The following is a 20,916-nucleotide window of genomic DNA, read 5'->3' as shown; positions in this document are numbered from 1 at the left end:
CTCAAAATTATACGATTAAAAAAAATACTCCAGCAAAAATAATCCTTGAAACAGGTACATCGATAGAACAATTTAAAAAGTTATGGCGCTTGAAATGCGGTGATATAAAAACTCAAATTTTTTTCATGATAAGTATTATTATTGTGCAATGCTGCAAGTTAAATATAAAAAAAAACTATACATATTTGGAATCGACGTAACCAGACCGACCCTTAGAATAAAAGGTTTTTATGCCACACGGTGAAAACTGCACAAATTTAAACCGCAAAAAACTATAGTGGAATTGCTGTTTTTTTTTAACCACCCTCAAAAAAAGTTAATAAAAGCTAACTAATAGGTTATACTGTATATAGCCCAAAATGGTGCCATTAAAAAATACAACTGCAAAAACAAAGCCTCATACAGTTCTGTTGACGGTAAGAAAAAAAAGATATGGCTCTTAGAATGTAGCAACTCAAATACAAATTAATTTATTAAAAAGTGTCTTTAATGTGCAAAAGTAGTAAAACTATATAAACTATATAAATTTGGTATCGCTGTAATCATTATGACCCACAGAATAAAGGCTTTTTTTTTTACCGCACAGTGAACTCTGTAAAAATTTAAATGTTGCTTTTTTATTTTTCTCCCAAAAAAGCTAATAAAAGTTTTTTAATACATTATTTCTAACCCACAATGGTACCATTAAAAATCACAACTCATCCTACAATAAGTAAGCCCTTATATCGATGTGTTGATAGAAAAATTAAAAAAAGTTATGGCACTTGGAACACAGTGATTGGAAAACAAAAAAAAAATTGCTGCTTCCTCAATGTTTAAAATAGCTGCATCCTTAGGGGGTTAAGGTCCATAAACCCTTCAAGTGCTAAAGTTTTTTTAATTCTTTATTTTATTCTAAAAACTGTCCGATACCACTGCTTCCTCCATTTTATTTTAGCTGCTTGAATTCTTCTTTAACTTCAGCAGCCGTATAAGTGATAGTAATAAATTATTTTCTAGTGGTTTCCTTATAATTACTGTTTTTTTTGTTTTGAATGACTACAGTTCCTAAAGATGCACTTATACTAAGAGAATGAGATTTCCCTGTCAACATTTACCATTCAATAATAAGTCATTGGACTCCAAAGCCCCTCATGGGGTTCGCACTGTGGATTCTTAGCTGTAAATAATGGAGTGGAAAGTAGCTGCACTAAAATAAATATCAGTTAAAACAGTTACACTTCCATCCTTGGGTTATAACTATAATGGGTAACATTTTAATTTGGCAATAGATCAATAACTGTTAACTTTTACCTTCCATTTAAAGTAATGTGCAATTGTTTTACAACTGTCAGGCATTTTTCATTCATCCTTACTATCTATTACACAAACTTGGATCAATATTTTCTTTTGAATACATTGAATAGAAATCTAATTCCTATGGGAAACTGTCCTTTTCCATTTCACACATTCTGTCTCTTATGCTTTAGGAGTCTCTGAACAGAAATTAAAAATCAAAGAAAAATCCCTTCAGAATCAATTTTACTTAGAAATAATCTGTAAAGGATGTTTTCAAGTAACTAGGCATACGTCTCCATTCTCTGGTATTTGAACAGTGTAAGATATATTGTTTAATCAGACACTTGACCTGATAAATTCATCATAAAATAAACTGTTTTTCTCTGCCTTTACTAGCTTTTCAAAAGAAATGTCCCACTAGGCATTCGTGAAGTATTGATAAACCAAACAATATATACAGTGCTATTTCTTGTATGATTTTATATTGTCAGGATCACTTTGAGATAATGTCCTTATAGAAAAAAGGTTTCTATAGCTATAAATTCAGAATCCTTATAGTATGAAAGCAAGAACAATATCATTTGACAACCATTTATATACTACCATTATCTTCTTTGCATAACGGGTAATATTTTGTGAGTATTCATAGTTTTTAAATACATTTTTCAGAATTTTTACTTACAGTATGGATATGTCCACCCTTATTTTCTCTTTATTGCATTAAGCTCTACAATTTGTCATGATACCAATTCAATACAATCTCGTGCCATCCAGTAAAAAAAAAGTATTCGTTAACCATAGTTTTTTTCTTAACATGGAGTCTATGGACGACGAATGCTCGACTGATGGCTGATGGATGGCATCCGTCAGAGGCATCCATCACAGCCATCAAGTAAAAAACGTATATGTTAAACATATACATTGTAATGGTCACGGCTCCTGCTTCCTGACACCGCTGTTTACTTACCTCCTCTTGGCATTCTCTCATCCCTCCTCGGTGCCAGACACACTCCTCTGTCAGGTCAGCTCGCATCCTCAATCACTACCGCTCTAATTTGGCACTAACTAGTGCGTCCGCTGACCCTTGCAGTTTTAAAAACCAGAAAATCGGCCTCTGGCTGGTCCTCATAGGCTCACTGTCAGAGAGACTGTGACGTCACACTGACAGTTGGAATACATTACACTACTAGGTAGTCAAATCAGCTAATCAGCGTCATACACTTCTCTCCATTCATGTATTCAACACAAAGTGATCTTGCTAGATAATGATGCACTGTCACTTACTCCCACACTAACGTTATTGAAGTGTCTTGAGAGTGAATAGACATCGCTTCCAGCCAGGACGCGATGTCTATCCACAATCCCAACATCTCTGTAACGTTTGTGTGGGAGTTAATGACAGCAAGCGTGATCTCGCGAGATGACGCTGTAAATGACAGCTTACAGCGTGATCTCTCATAAAGTGGTGACAGAGCCTCTTTAAGTTGTAGTTTTTAACGCATGGTCAAAGACATAAAAACAAAACCCAAAAAACTATGGAGGAATCCGTTTTATCCAATTTCTGCCCGCAAATACATTTTTTTTCAGATTCCCAGTACATTATCTACTACTTTAAATAGTGTCAATAGAAACTACAACTCCTCCCGCAAAGTCCTCACACCACTCTATTAAAGAAAAACGTTTTGGTTCTTGGAAGGCGGGGAGTGAAAAACAAAAATTAAAAAGCAAAAAAGGATCAGTCCTGAAATGGTTAATTCATTTCTAATACAAAAACATTTATGACCACAAGTGGGGTATTGCCGTACTCGGGAGAAATTGTTTTACAAATGTTGGGCGGCTTTTTCTCATTTTTCCTTTGTGAAAATTAAAAAATTCAACATTTTAGTGGACAAAAATGTTGATATCAATTTTTACGGCTTAATTCCACTAAATTTTACAAAAAACCTGTGGGGTCAAAATGCTAACTATACCCCTAGAAAAATTCATTGAGTGGTGTAGTTTCCAAAATGGGGTCACTTTTGGGGAGTTTCGACAGTTTAGGCAACACAAGACCTCTTCAAACCTGACATAGTGCCTTGAATATATTCCTAAAAAAAGGAGGCCCCAAAATCCCCTAGGTGCTCCTTTGCATCTGAGGCCTGTGTTTCAGCCCATTGTGTCTACTGCTTTGGTCCCTCCAGGGCATTGCAAACGAGACATGGCACTGAAAACTATTCCATCAAAATCTGCGCTCCAGAATCCAAAAGGCGCTCCTTCCCTTCTGAGCTCTGCTGTGGGTCCAAACATCAGTTTATTACCACATATGGGGTATTTCCATAATCGGGAGAAATTGCTTTACAAATGTTGGGGTGCTTTTTCTCCTTTATTTCTTGTAAAAATGAAAAAAATTCTATGTTTTAGGAGAGAAAAAGTAGATTTTCTTCTTCACAGACTAATTCCACTAAGTTCTGCAAAAAAACAGTGGGGTCAAAATGCTAACTATACCACTAGTAAAACTCCTTGAGGGGTGTAGTTTCCAAAATGGGTACACTTTTGTTTTTTTTTGACTGTTTAGGTACCACAAGACCTCTTCAAACCTGACATGCCTTAAATATATTCCTAAAAAAGGAGGCCCAAAAATTCACTAGGTGCTCCTTTGATTCTGAGGCCTGTGTTTCAGTCTATTAGTACACTAGGGCCACATGTGGTATATTTCTAAAAGCTGCAGAATCTGAGCATTAAATATTGAGTTGTGTTTCTCTGGTAAAGCCTTCTGTGTTACAGAATTTTTTTATTACAAATGAATTTTGGCAAAAAAAAATGTAATTTGTAAATTTCACCTCTAAGTTGCTTTCATTCCTGTGAAACGCCTAAAGGGTTAAAATACTTTCTCAATTCTGTCTTGAATACTATAAGGGGTGCAGATTTCAAAATATGGTGATTTATGGGGGTTTCTAATATATAAGGCCCTCAAAACCACTTCAGAACTGAATTGGTCCCTGTAAAAATATCATTTTGAAATTTTCTTGAAAATGTGAAAACTTGCTGCTAAAGTTTTAAGCCTTGTAACGTCCTAGAAAAATAAAAAGATGTGCAAACATAAAGTAGACATATGGGAAATGTTAACTAGTAACTATTTTGTGTGGTATTACTATTTGTATTTTACAACTAGATAGATATAAATTAAAAAATGCTAATTTTTGCAAAATGTATCTAAAATCTATGTCTATGACAAATAAATATTGAATTTATTAAACAAATTTTTTCACAAACATAAAGTACAATATGTCATGAGAAAACAATCTCAGAATCGCTTGGATAGGTAAAAGCATTCCAAAGTTATTACCACATAAAGCGACACATGTCAGATTTGAAAAAATCGTCTGTGTCCACAATGCCAAAACAGGCTGTGTCCCGAAGCGGTTAACACAAACTGGATAAATGTTGTTACTGTTTTAATTTGTAATTGAATGTGTAGTATTTCCAGTGCATTTTCATTTAGGCAAATAAAAGTTATTATAAAGATTTTGCCCTTTATTTGCTTTTTTAAACTCACTGCAATTTTTTTTAACACTACTGTATATATTGTCTTTGGCGTATTCTACTTAACCCCTTCACAACTGCCATACGGCTATATACGTTCTAACTGTCAATGCCCCGTGCAGTTAAAAAAGTGTATAGACGTTGACAACCTGGGACGGGTTTAATGAGTGCAGTGCTGCTTCAGTGTGAGCAGCACTGCACTCTCATGTCGGCCGGGGCTGTGATAGTCCAGGAATAAACCCCCCACTGTAGATAGTGCTACCCACAACCTCCTGTAGGCAGCGCAAAACCCTCTGTAGATAGCGCCACCTAAGCTCCCTCTAGCGTCGGAATACCCAGCCAGCACCCTGGCTGAGGATTCCCCTCCTAGAGGGAGCCCCCACCGTCTCTCCATCCCCGCTGTAGATAGTGCCACCACGCCTGCAGATAGCACCCCCTGATGTAGATAGCATCGCACACCCCACTGTAGATAGCGCCACCTGAACTGACTCTAGGAGTGGAATCCCCGGTGTCAGATCGCACTGGCCGGGGATTACGCTTCTAGGAGCAGAATCCGTGGCCGACACTCTGGCCGGGGATTCTGCTACTGGAGAAGCCCCTGGTGTCACTATCCATATATGACCAATGATGTCAGTAGCTCGCTCCAGGAGCGGAATACCCAGTGTCAGATCGCTCTGTGTCGGGGATTCCGCTACTGGAGATGCCCCTAATGTCACTATCCATATATGGACAATGACGTCAGCGGCTCTCTCTAGGAGCAGAAGCCCCGGTGTCAGAACGCTCTGTGTCTGGGATTCCGCTACTGGAGAAGCCCCTGGTGTCCCTATACATATATGGACAGTGACATCAGGGGCTACTGCTGGAGTGGAATCCCCGCTCTGGCAGGGGATTCCGCTTTTAGAGTTAACCCCTGACGTCACTGTCCATATAAAGACAGAGACATCAGGGGCTTCATATATGAGCGGAATCTTCGACCAGAGGGATTCCGCTCCTACAGGGTGCTACAGTGGGGCTATTTACAGAATCCCCTCACAGCGATCCAGGGTGACGGAGAGAAAAAAAGGACTAATTGTTACAGACTTCTACAGTGTATGTAAATAGATAGATGATAGATAGATAGATAGATAGATAGATAGATAGATAGATAGATAGATAGATAGATAGATAGATAGATAGATAGATAGATAGATAGATAGATAGATAGATAGAAAAAAAGGTTTAAGTGACTTGCCTGCTCATAATACAAAATTAAAAACACTGAATTAATTAAAGTAATCTAGAAAATGAAAGCCTCATAAGTTTTGTAAATAACAAATTAAAAAATAGTTGTGATATTGAAAGTGGTTCCAAATATATTATTGTTTAAAGAAGTGCATATCAAAAATGGAAAACTTGACCAGGACACAGGGGCATCAATGACCCTTGGTCATGAAAGGGTTAATGATGCTTATGATTTGACTGCATATCTATTAAGAATGCCATTAAGTTGGATAGGTGGAAGTGCAACCGATAGATCCCGACCTTAGCACGAGATGGGAGTGCTTGTTCCCCATTATTAAAGTGGCCACGCTTACATAAAAACTCTCCATTAACCCCTTAACCTTAAGGACGCAGTCAATTTTGGTATTAATATTGCGACAATTTTTTCATTATTTTCATCTTCTTTAGTGTTCACCATGCAGTATGAATGACAAGTTAACTTCAACAAATTTATACAGTTTTTTATGTTTTTCTACTTTTGCACAAGGAAAACACTTGTTTCACAACAAAATGTTCTTGTGTCACTGTATTCCAAGACTAATAACATTTTTATATTTCCATCAAAGTAGCCATATCAGGGCTTGTTTTTTGCAGGATGAGTTGTAGCTTTCAATGGCCCCATTTTGGGATACGTATAATGTATTGTATAACTTTTATAAAAAATAAATATATACAGATTTTTACAGTGTTCACCATGCCGCATAAATGACATGTTAACTTTAGGGTATGTTCACACGCAAACACAAAAACGTCTGAAAATACGGAGCTGTTTTCAAGGTAAAACAGCTCCAGATTTTCAGATGTTTTTTAAGCCACTCGCGCATTTTCGCTGCGTTTTTTACGGCCGTTTTTGTAGCTGTTTTTCTATAGAGTCTATGGAAAAACGGCTCCAAAAACGGCTTAAGAAGTGACATGCGCTTCCTGTTTATGGCCGTCGTAGCAGAACGCCGTTTTCCCATTGCAATCAATGGGCAGATGTTTGGAGGCGTTCTGCTTCAGATTTTCGGCCGTTTTTCGGCCGTTTGCAACCCAAAAAACGTCCGAAAATAAGCCGTGTGAACATACCCTTATTATGTGGGTCAGAACAATTATGATAATATCAACTTTATTTTTATTTTTTTTGTTTTACTCTTGTTTCACAATAAAAATACTTTTTGGAAAACAGAAAAAATCTTTTTGTGTCACTGCATTTAAATACCCATAACCAGATGATAAAATCTGTAACAGGACCCCCTACCTTCCATGTGTAGTTTATAATATTGTTGTCTTCTTATGTGACAGGGGAGCCTTTAGGCCCTCCCAGGCATCGAGGCCTTAATGGCCATAACATTGCTATTTTTCCATATGTGTGAGAGATTTCCTTTTAAAAGACTACCTGTGTTTTTTTGTGCCATTTTGGGGTACATATTACTTTTTGATCTTGATCTTTTTTGATTTTTGGGAGGCAATTTAGTCCAAAAACAGAAATTTTTTACGTTTCTTTGTGTGGGATTTTAAATGGGCTTTAGACAACGTTTGAGCTGGCCTCTTAGGGCATGTTCAGACGTTGCAGAATTTTACCGCTGCAAATGTTGCTGCAGATTCGAGGCAATCACGCAACGAATTTGCGCCAACAATTGCATATTTGACAGGTAATTCAGATGTTGTGGATATCACAGTGGACTTGCAGCAGATTTCAGCACCGCAGCCTAAATTCCGAACTGTTATTTTTTGCAATGTCTGAACTAAGTTACCTAATAATCTATAGGAACCAATGTAAAAAACTGCTGCTGCAGATTTCCACTGTGGACTGTCTTCAGCGGAATTCAACCGCGATTCCACCACATCTGAATGTTCCCTTAGGGTATGTTCACACGGCCCATTTTCAGACGTAAATCAGGCGTTTTACGCCTCTAATTACGCCTGAAAAAACACCCCTAATACGTCTGCCCATTGCCTGCAATGGGTTTTACGATGTTCTGTTCCCACAAGACTTTATTTTACGTGTCGCTGTCAAAAGACGTTTTTGGAGCCGTTTTTCCCAGACTATTGAAAACAGCTCCAAAAACGGCCGTAAAAAACACAGCGAAAAATGTGAGTTTCTCAAAAAACTTCTGAAAATCATGAGCTGTTTACCCTTGAAAACAGCTCCGGATTTTCAGACGTATTTTGCTAAGCATGTGAACATATTCTAACTGGTTCATTTGTAATGGTAGCTTTAGCTACAAATCAACCAGTAAGAGGCCAGTTCAAACATTAAGCAATACGAACTTCGGGTCAATCATGGCATCTCCAATAACATGGCCCTCTGAGGCTTCTGTCAAACGCCCATTAAGATAAAAGTTACATAAGAACCTATAATGTTAAAAATAACAAAAAACTTTCCACTGGCCACAATATTTTTAAATGAATAAATACACAAATGATTTTATCTATTAGAATAGTAATATATACATTGATCATTTCATTTTTATAGTTTGTTTTAACCACAATATGCCTACAGGGGTTATGCCTGCTGCCCAACAACAATAGGTGAATGAAACTACCTAAAGACCTTTAACCTGCCTAAGTATTTCAAACTGAGTTTCCCTATGATGCGCTGTCTTTTTTATTTCTCTGCATAATTGCTAAGTCACATGACAGGTCAGTCAGCTGCCAGGGTGAAGCTGCTAAATTAGAAAGGGCAGAAGAGGGACCCTAAATAAATACTTGTGAGTAGCTAAGTATCTCAATTAACATACACAGATAAAGTTTAGATCAAATTATAAGTTACATGCAGAAATTCCCCATCACATAATACAGAATATAAAAAACAAGTATATATCGGCAGCACTGGACAGAGAGATATAGGTTGGGTGCAAACCTCTTAGATCACAATCCAATGACCCTTCAATATACGTAAAAGGAAAGTGAGGCAGCACTACCAAATTTGTGAAAAAAAAAGATCCCATAATACAGAATATACATGCTACTTCATATCATTCTACAATAGGTCTTTAAAAAAATATACAAAAACAGCATTGTTGATGACGGAGGCTCTTCAATATATCTACAGCAGTAAATGTGGCATAAATCTACCCAAGCAAATATAAATCTAACCATGCAAATATAGATGAGAAGATTTTGTAGCAAGTCAATTTACTACTGTAGTAAGCAAAGGCCCATCACAAATGTAAAAAATGAAGCTAACATATCTGTATTAAAACAAAACTGACCTTGAATTTCCAAGGTCAGTGAATTATTATCAGTTTACAGACAAAAATGATGGCTGCTTTTAACAAGATAGAAGCTGTAGATGTAATAACGGTTTATGGCATGTTCTTGAAACCAATTTGGCATATAGCTTTTCCCATATGGTGAACATTTTATGTCAATGGACAACAATTGATTATTTAAAGTGCTGTGTGTTCTCTTGGGAATACCCGGTATGCCAGTGCATTTCAGACAAGTGCACTGGGTCATTGAGGGTATGAAAGTGACATTTAATTTAACTTTAGGTTACAAAGGGGATCTTACATTTTAATTATATAAACCCAAATATATTTAAAAAAAAAATGTTGCCATTTTATCTGCCCACATTATCTTTCAAGGAATGTGCAATATATAGGTTTAACAACTTGGCTATTTTTCAGCACTGGAAAACCAATAGGGATTTTTTTTTACAAAAAAAGGCATGTAAGCCATAACATGGTGCGTTGGACAGATTATAAATAATGTATTCAAATGCTTAACAAGAAATGTAAAGTTGTAATTGTTGTTTTCATGAATTATATAGTTAATCTATCCAGTATAGAATGGGTTGGCTAGGAATAACAATTTAATTTTGTATGCCCAAAATAAGTATGACTATATACAGAAAAAAATCCTTTAATCCAGACACAATTAGACTTTAGAGGTTAAAAGATATTTTTTTTTATTATCGGATGGTCATAGAACAGTGTATAAACCTCACCTGTAATGGCAGTGAAATAAGTACAAAACAAAACGTTCACATGCAATATCATAACTTTGTTTTCTATTTGGACTAGTTTCCTAATTGGATCTCTCTGTTCAGTCTTCTGCTAATGGTCTAGTGAAATTCCACATTACATTACTGTTCTGTGCTGGACCCAAGTGCCATATTATTAGAATCTGGATTATCAGATGCAAGATCGGAGATAATGTTTAGATATTTTTTTTGTTAAATATACTTATTATAGTTGTTATGAAAATGACTATTTAAATGAGTTAATAAGAGACCCCTGTTAAAACAGTTCAGTTATTTCCCAGTTGTAATTGAACTAACTTGCACTTACAAAATCTGTTAATTTGTTCAAACACAGTATAAACTAGATAAAAAAAAATGCTGCAAAATTCTCCTTTCATAACTACAGATACAGTCCCATGATGTAGTTTTCATAGTACCTTATTTAACCCCTTCCCGCCATTGGACGTATATGTACGTCCTGGAAAGCATTGACTTCCCGCAAAATGCCGTACAATGTTTGGCACCGGCTCAGAAGCTGAGTCAGTGCCATCATCACCGGATCTCAGCTGTATCTTACAGCTGACATCCGACTGTAACGGTGGGGACCGAACTAGGTTAACCCCTTCCCGCCCTAGCCACTTTTGACCTTCCTGACAGAGCCTCATTTTTCAAATCTGACATGTTCACTTTATGTGGTAATAACTCTGGAATGCTTTCACCTATCCAAGCGATTCTGAGATTGTTTTCTCGTGACACATTGCACTTTAAGTTACTAGCAAAATGTGCTCGATATGTTCTATATTTAATTGTGAATAACACCGAAAATTAGCGAAAAATTGCAAAAATTAGCATTTTTCTCAATTTAAATGTATCTGCTTGTAAGACAGGCAGTTATACCACACAAAATGGTTGCTAATTAACATCACCCATATGTCTACTTTAGATTGGCATCGTTTTTTGAACATCCTTTTATTTTTCTATGACATCACAAGGCCTACAACTTTAGCAGCAATTTCTCACATTTTCAAGAAAATGTCAAAAGGCCATTTTTACAGGGGCCAGTTCAGTTGTGAAGTGGCTTGGAGGGCCTTATATATTAGAAACCCCCAAAAAGTCACCCCATTTTAAAAACTTCACCCCTCAAAGTATTCAAAACAGCATTTAGAAAATGTCTTAACCCTTTACACATTTCACAGGAATTAAAGCAAAGTAGAGGTGGAATTTACAAATTTCATATTTATTGGCAGAAATAAATTTTTAATACTATTTTTTTATTACACAGAAGGTTTTAGCAGAGAAATTCAACTCAATATTTGTTGCCCAGTCTCTGCAGTTTTAGGAAATATCCCACATGTGGTCGTAGCGTGCTACTGGAATGAAGCACAGGCCTCAGAAGCAAAGGAACACCTAGTGGATTTTGGGGCCTTATTTTGTTAGAAGGGCTCTTGCAGTGACAAAACAGTACAAATCCCCCAAAAGTGACCCCATCTGGGAAACTAGCCACCTCAAGGAAATTATCTAGGGGTATGGTGAGCATTTTGACCGCACAGGTTTTTTACAGAATTTATTGGAAGTAGGCCGTGAAAATTAAAATCAACATTTATTCAAAGAAAATTTAGGTTTAGCCATTTTTTTTCTCATTTCCACAAGGACTGAAGGAGAAAAAGCACCGTAAAATTTGTAAAGCAATGTCTCCCGAGTAAAACAATACCCCACATGTGGTAATAAACGGATATTTGAACACAGGGCATGGCTTAGAAGGGATGGAGTGCCATTTGGCTTTGGGAGATCACATTTAGCAGGAATGGTTTGAGAGGCCTTGTCACATTTACAAAGCCCCTGAGGGGACTAAACAGTGGAAACCCCCCACAAGTGACCCCATCTGGGAAACTAGACACCTCAAGGAAATGATCTAGGGGTATGGTGAGCATTTTGACCGCACAGGTTTTTTACAGAATTTATTGGAAGTAGGCCGTGAAAATTAAAATCAACATTTATTCAAAGAAAATTTAGGTTTAGCCATTTTTTTTCTCATTTCCACAAGGACTGAAGGAGAAAAAGCACCGTAAAATTTGTAAAGCAATGTCTCCCGAGTAAAACAATACCCCACATGTGGTAATAAACGGATATTTGAACACAGGGCATGGCTTAGAAGGGATGGAGTGCCATTTGGCTTTGGGAGATCACATTTAGCAGGAATGGTTTGAGAGGCCTTGTCACATTTACAAAGCCCCTGAGGGGACTAAACAGTGGAAACCCCCCACAAGTGACCCCATTTCGGAAACTACACCCATTGAGGAAATTATCTAGGGGTATAGTGAGAATTTTTAGTTTTGTTTTAGGTGTTTTTTTTTACAATTTTTAAATGATCAAATTTTAAATGGGGCTGGTCAGTAGAAAAATTAATAATTGGTCATGGCCAGTATGGGAGACAGAAAAGGTGAATAATGAATAAATAAATTAAAAATCCAAGGAGGTATGATATATTTTGAAACATTGGTTCATGCACAGGCCGGGATTTGTGGGACATGTCTCACAATGGTATGTGGTGTCCTTACGAATGCCTCGCTTGGCACACACACGGCATTTTTTTTGGGGCTTCTTTTTTTTTTCAGTGGGGGGGATTTCTGTCGGGAAATGCTGGCCGGGAATTATCCTACTGACGGAAGAGCCAGATGAACTGCCCTCTCCTTCCTGGTTACCAAACATCAGGGACTTTATGACCTTTTCCTGAAATTGCAGGAACGTACCTCCACTGCTGGCATATCTATAGAGGACAAAGGCGTTGTATAAAGCCATCTGTGTAAGATGCACAGACAGCTTCTTATACCATACTCTGGTCTTGCGCATGGCGTTGTATGGTTTTATAACCTGGTCGGACAGGTCAACGCCACCCATATACTTGTTGTACTCCTGTACACAATATGGTTTTGGGACTTGGGAAGTGGATCCACGTACAGGGACTAGGCTGCATCTGCTGTCGTGTATGCTGGTCAGTATAAGGACGTCCCTTTTATCCTTATACTTTAGGAGGAGCAGATTGTCGCAGCAGAAAGCTTTGCTCTCTCCTAATTTTAGGATCTGACCCAGCAATGTTTTGGGGAGGCCCTTCTTATTTTTGCGGATTGTTCCGCATACCAAGGTGGATCTGGACAAGAGAACTTTTACTAAGGGGACACTGTTATAAAAGTTGTCCAGATAAAGATGATAGCCTTTCCCAAGTAAAGGATGGATAAGATCCCATACGATCTTTCCACTAATTCCAAGGAAAGGGGGGCATTCTGGGGGATCTATATGGGAGTCTTTTCCCTCATAGACCCTAAAGGAGTAGGTGTAACCGGTGGCACTTTCGCACAGCTTGTAGAGCTTTATGCCGTACCGGGCTCTTTTATTGGGTAGATACTGCCTGAAGTGCAGTCTACCCTTGAAGCTGACTAGGGATTCATCTACCGAAATATTTTGCTGGGGGGTATAAACGTGGGAAAAAATTTGGGAGTAGTGGGCAATCAATGGTCGTATTTTATATAGCCTATCAAAATTTGGGGCCTGTGGGGGTGGGCACTGGCTATTATCATTGTAATGAAGGAATTTCAGGATGGCTTCGAAGCGCTTCCTTGGCATTACTGTGCGGTAAATGGGGGTGTTATATAAAATATCAAGGGACCAATAGTCTCTAATCCTAGGCTTTTTTATTAGGCCAAAACTTAAAAATATGCCCCAAAACTTCCGCAATTCCACTAGGTTTGTGGGGGTCCAATTTTGGCTTCTCCCATAATAAGAGTCAGGGTTCTGGGCGATAAATTGTTCCGCATAGATGTTGGTCTGCTGGACCATTAACGCTAAAAGGGAGTCTGAAAAAAAAAGGTTAAAATAATCAATGGGGCTGAAACCCGTCATTTCAATTTGAATGCCTGAGCGGGCTGTAAACTCAGGCACCTGGGGGGTATAATTCTCTGCAGCTTCCCAGGTCAGCTCAGGCAGATCAGGAACTACGGCTCTTCTACGCCGACTGGGGGGTGCAGATTCAGAGTCACTGGATGCAGAGGAAGATGGAAGCACGAACTGCTCCTCACCTTCACTTGCGCTGTCCGTGTCGGAACACAGCATTGCAGATGCTTCCTCGGCTGAAAAGACTCTTTTGGCCATACTGAAAAACTTGTGCTACCTAACTAACTAAAAACAGGTTAGTGGGCACAAAAGGGCAGAAAAGCGGCAGATCGCTGTTTTTTTTGAACTTACGCACTGTATTTATTCCTGTCTCCGTCTCTCACAAGCTCTCTGACAGGAAAGAGCTTGTCAGAGACGGAGATGCCGGCAAACCACTGCTCCTGCGCTGTGATTGGCCTGTCAGTACTGACCAATCACAGCTCGTTTCCGGCACAGGGACCACTCTGATTGGTCCTGTTTGAATCCTGCTTTGCGATCGGGACGCTGTCACCATGTCTGTTGACATGGTGACAGTTTGAAGCTTGGGCATGCACAGCTTCCCCATGGCTCCTCTATTCCCCCACGGGTGCAAAAGGCAGGCACACACCGCTCATACTCGGAGCTGGCTCCCGGCCGCTTTCGGAAGGAGACGCCGAGGTGGCCTTGCTCGTGCAACTCCAGGTGGGCTTGAGGCTTCCGAAAATGCCAAAAAAAAAAAAAAGATTTTTTTATTATGAAGGTAGAAAAATCAGCGGGACCGACCCGCGAGCGAGGCCGACGGGGAGTTCCAGGAGGTCGGCATGAGTTGGCCGTGCATACCGCTAAAGCCCTCAAACTCCGACGCTGGCGCTGAGGAGCTCGTACACGGCTGCAACCGGGCTGGCACGGCTTCCCCATGGCTCCTCTATCCCCCCAAGGATGCCATAGGCAGGCACACGCCGCTCATACCCGGAGCGGGCACACCGCCGCTGACATGCATCCTTCGCGGACCGGAAGTGCTTGTCAGCCGGCTGGACACAACGGGACTCGCCGCGGGCGCTGTGGAGCTCCCACAAGGAAGCTGCCGGCATGTACAAGCTCCCAAGGGGCCCCTCTATCCCCCCACGGGTGCAAAAGGCAGGCACACGCCGCTCATACTCGGAACTGGCTCCCGGCCGCTTTCGGAAGGAGACGCCGAGGTGGCCTTGCTCGTGCAACTCCAGGTGGGCTTGAGGCTTCCGAAAATGCCATAAAAAAAAAAAGATTTTTTTATTATGAAGGTAGAAAAATCAGCGGGACCGACCCGCGAGCGAGGCCGACGGGGAGTTCCAGGAGGTCGGCATGAGTTGGCCGCTCCTACCGCTCTTGCCCTGGAAGTCCACAGCGGGCGCTGCAGAGCACCTACACGGCTGCCCCCGGTCTTGCACAGCTTCCCCATGGCTCCTGTATCCCCCCCACGGGTGCAGGCACACGCCGCTCATACACTCTGGGGCTGGCTGACAGCCCAGGTGACATGCCACCTCCTAGCCGACCGGAAGTACATGTCAGGCGGCTTGGGACATAGTGGGACCCCCCCCCCCCCGCTGGCGCTGTGGAGCTCATACACTGTTGCCACCGGGCATGCACAGCTTGCATACGGCTCCTCTACCCCGGGCTGCAATGGGCAGCACACCCCGCTCATACACTCTGGAGCTGGCTGACAGCAACTGCTGCTGATAATGATGATGACGATAATGTGCAAAGGGTTATCTATCGGCGGACAGTGTCACACTCTGGCCCTGGAACTGTGCCACGGTCTGCCTCTGCTGTTCACTACCGCCTCTGACATTTGTGAACATACCCCACTTTAACTTGATTTTAAATGTTTCACTTTCAAATGTTTCACTTTCAGTAGCAGAAATGGCATTCTTTGACATTTGGGCCTTTTTATTTTCACTGCTGCTTGGTCACCAAATGGATCTCCTTGGATTGAGGCCTAGTCCTCTCCCCACCGCCCTGGAACTCTGCCCCGGCCTACGCTGCCTGCCGTCACCCCCTGGCCCTGGAACTCTGCCCCGGCCTGCCTCTGCTGCTCACCACCGCCTCTGACATTTGTGAACATACCCCACTTTAACTTGATTTTAAATGTTTCACTTTCAAATGTTTCACTTTCAGTAGCAGAAATGGCATTCTTTGACATTTGGGCCTTTTTATTGTCACTGCTGCTTGGTCACCAAATGGATCTCCTTGGATTGAGGCCTAGTCCTCTCCCCACCGCCCTGGAACTCTGCCCCGGCCTACGCTGCCTGCCGTCACCCCCTGGCCCTGGAACTCTGCCCCGGCCTGCCTCTGCTGCTCACCACCGCCTCTGACATTTGTGAACATACCCCACTTTAACTTGATTTTAAATGTTTCACTTTCAAATGTTTCACTTTCAGTAGCAGAAATGGCATTCTTTGACATTTGGGCCTTTTTATTTTCACTGCTGTTTGGTCACCAAATGGATCTCCTTAGATTGAGGCCTAGTCCTCTCCCCACCGCCCTGGAACTCTGCCCCGGCCTACGCTGCCTGCCGTCACACCCTGGCCCTGGAACTCTGCCCCGGCCTGCCTCTGCTGCTCACCACCACCTCTGACATTTGTGAACATACCCCACTTTAACGTGATTTTAAATGGTTCACTTTCAGTATCAGAAATGTCATTCTTTGACATTTGGGCCTTTTTATTGTCACTGCTGTTTGGTCACCAAATGGATCTCCTTGGATTGAGGCCTAGTCCTCTCCCCACCGCCCTGGAACTCTGCCCCGGCCTACGCTGCCTGCCGTCACACCCCTGGCCCTGGAACTGTGTCCCGGCCTGCCTCTGCTGCTCACCACCGCCTCTGACATTTGTGAACATACCCCACTTGAACTAGATTTTAAATGGTTCACTTTCAAATGTTTCACTTTTAGTAGCAGAAATGTCATTCTTTGACATTTGGGCCTTTTTATTGTCACTGCTGTTTGGTCACCAAATGGATCTCCTTGGATTGAGGCCTAGTCCTCTCCCCACCGCCCTGGAACTCTGCCCCGGCCTACGCTGCCTGCCGTCACACCCCTGGCCCTGGAACTGTGTCCCGGCCTGCCTCTGCTGCTCACCACCGCCTCTGACATTTGTGAACATACCCCACTTGAACTAGATTTTAAATGGTTCACTTTCAAATGTTTCACTTTTAGTAGCAGAAATGGCATTCTTTGACATTTGGGCCTTTTTATTGTCACTGCTGTTTGGTCACCAAATGGATCTCCTTGGATTGAGGCCTAGTCCTCTCCCCACCGCCCTGGAACTCTGCCCCGGCCTATGCTGCCTGCCGTCACACCCCTGGCCCTGGAACTGTGTCCCGGCCTGCCTCTGCTGCTCACCACCGCCTCTGACATTTGTGAACCTACCCCACTTGAACTAGATTTTAAATGGTTCACTTTCAAATGTTTCACTTTTAGTAGCAGAAATGTCATTCTTTGACATTTGGGCCTTTTTATTGTCACTGCTGTTTGGTCACCAAATGGATCTCCTTGGATTGAGGCCTAGTCCTCTCCCCACCGCCCTGGAACTCTGCCCCGGCCTACGCTGCCTGCCGTCACACCCCTGGCCCTGGAACTGTGTCCCGGCCTGCCTCTGCTGCTCACCACCGCCTCTGACATTTGTGAACATACCCCACTTGAACTAGATTTTAAATGGTTCACTTTCAAATGTTTCACTTTTAGTAGCAGAAATGTCATTCTTTGACATTTGGGCCTTTTTATTGTCACTGCTGTTTGGTCACCAAATGGATCTCCTTGGATTGAGGCCTAGTCCTCTCCCCACCGCCCTGGAACTCTGCCCCGGCCTACGCTGCCTGCCGTCACCCCCTGGCCCTGGAACTCTGCCCCGGCCTGCCTCTGCTGCTCACCACCGCCTCTGACATTTGTGAACATACCCCACTTTAACTTGATTTTAAATGTTTCACTTTCAAATGTTTCACTTTCAGTAGCAGAAATGGCATTCTTTGACATTTGGGCCTTTTTATTGTCACTGCTGTTTGGTCACCAAATGGATCTCCTTGGATTGAGGCCTAGTCCTCTCCCCACCGCCCTGGAACTCTGCCCCGGCCTACGCTGCCTGCCGTCACACCCCTGGCCCTGGAACTCTGCCCCGGCCTGCCCTTGCTGTTCACCACCGCCTCTGACATTTTTGAACATACCCCACTTTAACTTGATTTTAAATGGTTCACTTTCAAATGTTTCACTTTCAGTAGCAGAAATGTCATTCTTTGACATTTGGGCCTTTTTATTGTCACTGCTGTTTGGTCACCAAATGGATCTCCTTGGATTGAGGCCTAGTCCTCTCCCCACCGCCCTGGAACTCTGCCCCGGCCTACGCTGCCTGCCATCACACTCCTGGCCCTGGAACTCTGCCCCGGCCTGCCCCTGCTGTTCACCACCGCCTCTGACATTTGTGAACAAACCCCACTTTAACTTGATTTTAAATGCTTCACTTTCAAATGTTTCACTTTCAGTAGCAGAAATGTCATTCTTTGACATTTGGGCCTTTCTATTTTCACTGCTGCTTGGCCACCAAATGGATCTCCATATCTCGAGGCCTAGTCCTCTCCCCACCGCCCTGGAACTCTGCCCCGGCCTACGCTGCCTGCCGTCACACTCCTAGCCCTGGAACTCTGCCCCGGCCTGCCTCTGCTGCTCATCACCGCCTCTGACATTTGTGAACATACCCCACTTTCACTTGATTTTAAATGTTTCACTTTCAGTAGCACAAATGCCATTCTTTGACATTTGGGCCTTTGTATTTTCACTGCTGTTTGTTCACGAAAGGATCCCCTTATCTTGTGGCCTAGTCCTCTCCACGCCGCCTTGGAACTTTGCCCCGGCCTATGCTGCCTGCCGTCACACTCTGGCCCTGGAACTCTGGCCGGGCATGGGGATGCAAGTTGCTCCCGCTGCCCCCCCACCGGGACCTACCTGCAATCACCCTGGAACTCTGGCTGGGCATGGGGATGCAGTTTGCTCCCGCTGACCCCCTTTCCACCCCACCGGGACCTACCAGCAATCACCCTGGAACTCTGGCTGGGCATGGGGATGCAGTTTGCTCCCGCTGACCCCCTTCCACCCCACCGGGACCTACCAGCAATCAACCTGGAACTCTGGCTGGGCATGGGGATGCAAGTTGCTCCCGCTGCCCCCCCACCGGACCCTACAGGAATCACCCTGGAACTCTGGCTGGGCATGGGGATGCAGGTTGCTCCCGCTGCCCCCCCACCGGGACCTACCTGCAATCACCCTGGAACTCTGGCTGGGCATGGGGATGCAGTTTGCTCCGGCTGACCCCCTTCCACCCCACCGGGACCTACCAGCAATCACCCTGGAACTCTGGCTGGGCATGGAGATGCAGGTTGCTCCCGCTGCCCCCCCCACCGGGACCTACCTGCAATCACTCTGGAACTCTGGCTGGGCATGGGGATGCAGGTTGCTCCCGCTGCCCCCCCACCGGGACCTACCTGCAATCACACTGGAACTCTGGCTGGGCATGGAGATGCAGGTTGCTCCCGCTGACCCCCTTCCACCCCACCGGACCCTACAGCAATCACCCTGGAACTCTGGCTGGGCATGGGGATGCAAGTTGCTCCCGCTGCCCCCCCACGAGGACCTACCAGCAATCACCCTGGAACTCTGGCTGGGCATGGGGATGCAGGTTGCTCCCGCTGCCCCCCCACCGGGACCTACCTGCAATCACACTGGAACTCTGGCTGGGCATGGAGATGCAGGTTGCTCCCGCTGACCCCCTTCCACCCCACCGGACCCTACAGCAATCACCCTGGAACTCTGGCTGGGCATGGGGATGCAAGTTGCTCCCGCTGCCCCCCCACCAGGACCTACCAGCAATCACCCTGGAACTCTGGCTGGGCATGGGGATGCAAGTTGCTCCCGCTGCCCCCCCACCAGGACCTCCCTGCAATCACCCTGGAACTCTGGCTGGGCATGGGGATGCAGGTTGCTCCCGCTGACCCCCTTCCACCCCACCGGGACCTACCAGCAATTACCCTGGAACTCTGGCTGGGCATGGGGATGCAGGTTGCTCCCGCTGCCCCCCCACCGGGACCTACCAGCAATCACCCTGGAACTCTGGCTGGGCATGGGGATGCAAATTGCTCCCGCTGCCCCCCCACCAGGACCTCCCTGCAATCACCCTGGAACTCTGGCTGGGCATGGGGATGCAGGTTGCTCCCGCTGACCCCCTTCCACCCCACCGGGACCTACCAGCAATTACCCTGGAACTCTGGCTGGGCATAGGGATGCAGGTTGCTCCCGCTGCCCCCCCACCGGGACCTACCAGCAATCACCCTGGAACTCTGGCTGGGCATGGGGATGCAAGTTGCTCCCGCTTCCCCCCCACCGGGTCCTTCCAGCAATCACCCTGGAACTCTGGCTGGGCATGGGGATGCAGGTTGCTCCCGCTGACCCCCTTCCACTCCACCGGGACCTACCACCAGTCACCCTGGAACTCTGGCTGGGCATGGGAATGCAGGTTGCTCCCGCTGCCCCCCCTTCCACCCCACCGGGACATACCTGCAATCATCCTGGAACTCTGGATGGGCATGGGGATGCAAGTTGCTCCCGCTGCCCCCCCACCGGGACCTACCTGCAATCACCCTGGAACTCTGTCTGGGCATGGAGATGCAGGTTGCTCCCGCTGCTCCCCTTCCACCCCACCGGGACCTACCACCAATCACCCTGGAACTCTGGCTGGGCATGGGGATGCAGGTTGCTCCCGCTGCTCCCCCACCGGGACCTTCCTGCAATCACCCTGGAACTCTGGCTGGGCATGAGGATGCAGGTTGCTCCCGCTGGCCCCCCCACCGGGACCTACCACCAATCACCCTGGAACTCTGGCTGGGCATGAGGATGCAGGTTGCTCCCGCTGCCCCCCCACCGGGACCTACCACCAATCACCCTGGAACTCTGGCTGGGCATGGGGATGTAGGTTTCTCCCGCT

The sequence above is a fragment of the Rhinoderma darwinii genome, chromosome 4 (genome assembly GCF_050947455.1).
Source record: "Rhinoderma darwinii isolate aRhiDar2 chromosome 4, aRhiDar2.hap1, whole genome shotgun sequence".
Lineage (NCBI taxonomy): Eukaryota > Metazoa > Chordata > Amphibia > Anura > Rhinodermatidae > Rhinoderma > Rhinoderma darwinii.
This window is presented reverse-complemented; position numbering follows the sequence as displayed.